This window comes from Pyrus communis, chromosome 10 (assembly GCF_041283825.1).
Source record: "Pyrus communis isolate YQ-2024b chromosome 10, ASM4128382v1, whole genome shotgun sequence".
Classification (NCBI taxonomy): Eukaryota; Viridiplantae; Streptophyta; class Magnoliopsida; order Rosales; family Rosaceae; genus Pyrus; species Pyrus communis.
In genome coordinates, this window is record NC_142574.1 from 28,942,370 (window position 1) to 28,944,294 (window position 1,925).

The 1,925-nt window shown below is 42.0% G+C and overlaps 1 long non-coding RNA gene across 1 annotated transcript; it reads right to left on the reverse strand.

Annotated features, from left to right (window-relative positions):
• On the reverse strand, positions 1-1,360 carry LOC148693846 (uncharacterized). The gene is made up of 2 exons (XR_015951976.1): positions 890-1,360; positions 1-206 (listed from the first exon to the last, which is right to left on the reverse strand). It is a non-coding gene; the product is annotated as an uncharacterized LOC148693846 (long non-coding RNA).
• Between the last annotated feature and the right edge of the window lie 565 nt (positions 1,361-1,925).

Sequence of the window (1,925 nt, forward strand, 5' to 3'; positions counted from 1 at the left end):
TAAGGGATAAATAAGGTTTATAAATATAAAAGAATAATTAATATGCAAATAAGGACCGTGTTCAGAGCACACCTCTAATCTAGAACACTAAAAGAAAATAATATAAAATTGAATGAAACAAAAAAGTGGGTCCTACACCAAGAGGACTCGAAGATGCCGATGCGGAAGTGCCTGGACGTCAGGATTGTATGCCTCGATTCTAAGTCCTGAAGGGGGCGCAAAACAAACATGAGTGGACCAAGTTAATATATATATAATAAAACAGTTATCAACGTACTAACCCCCAAGTTTTATGAAAACACAAATATAATGATAAACATAGGTTTTCCGAAACCTAGCATGTCGTGCAATGTCTCAAATCATCATTTGCATAAAATAATAAACACTAGTGAATGTCCGATATAACACTTTAGGCCCCATGCCGCCTCCCCGTCTCTGAGCAGACAGTCAGAGGAAAATGCACTTCAGGCCCCTTGCCGGCTCCCCGTCTCTGAGCAGACAGTCAGAGGAAAACACACTCCAGGCCCTATGCCAACACCAAACCGTCGCCCGAGACGGACCGGATCTATCCCTACGTCCCGTAGCGGAAAGGACCACTAGGTAAGTACAAAACCAGTGAACATACATATATTGAAAATCAACTTCATAGTATAAAGTCATCCATCATCTATACTATAAAGAAGTGTTCTAAACATGTTCTAAATATCATATCGTCATCCATCAGATATTCTATAAGAACATGGGTTATAGGAAAAATAGTAATAATTCAAACTAGCCTTAGTAAGCATGTTATCTCAAAACGTTTCATAAAACATAATCGTAAAGTCATGCTTTTCTGTGTATGCAATTCTACCATTAAAACATGCATTTTTAGAAGGGGTCCACTCACAGTACTTCGCCGTCGAAAAGCCACGCCACTAGCGAAGACGGAAACGCCACAATTAAACGCCCCCTTGGTTCCTGTCATCGTGGTCGGAGTTGGCCGGAAAACAGCCTGGAAGCCACGGGTGTCCGCCGGAAACTCGCACGCCGGCCAACTCGCCGTGGTTTGGCCGGAAATTGCCTCGAAAGGGGCGGTGCTCGCCGGAAAATTGGGTGTGCACTCACCCGTGCCAAAAACACTCCAAAACCCAACCGGAAAACAACCAAAACTCGCCGGAGGTGTTCGTGTCCTCCCGGCACCGCGAGCAGGGGAAATAGAGAGGGAGAGAGAAGCAGTTCAACAGCGATGATGGTGATGATTTCCTCGAGTAGGTGTAGCTGTGGGTGTGTGTGTGTGTGTGTGTGTGTGTGTGTGTGTGTTGTCACGGGGAAGAAGAAGAGAGGAATGAGAGAGTTTTCGAAAAGAAAGGAAAAAGGTGCAGACAAACCAAAAGAAAAGAAAAGAAAAGAAAAGAAAAAGAAAAAGAAGAAAGAAGAAGGGAAAGGATGTCACGGCAGGGGGGATAAAACAGGGGGTGGGCCCCTTGGGCTCACCAAATAAGGTTTAAAAACAATTTTAAAAAGAAAGGTATCCCCCAAACTTAGTGAAAATACAAAAATACCTATTTTCTTACGTAAATCCCGGGACGGATTCTTACATTATGTCTTAAGCATTCCCAATTCTAGGGACAGTAGCTCTCTCTTCTAAAGTTAACAAGGCCCTTCGGCCAAAGAATTGAACTTTCCATGCATGTTTGTTGATTCACTCGTCCCCTAGACCTAACCTAACACAAATGATGGGAAGCCAAACTATATTTCTTTTTGTTCTTGTTTGTGCCATGTTAACGGGTCATTTAATCATGGTTTGCAAGGTCTAAATAATATTCAGACTCTAGAAAATTAAACAAGAACTTGTGAATTTCTATAGCTGCGTCAGACAACATATTTTTAATCCTGTTTATAGAACTTGCAGGAAATATTTTACTTGCATATACACCATATGT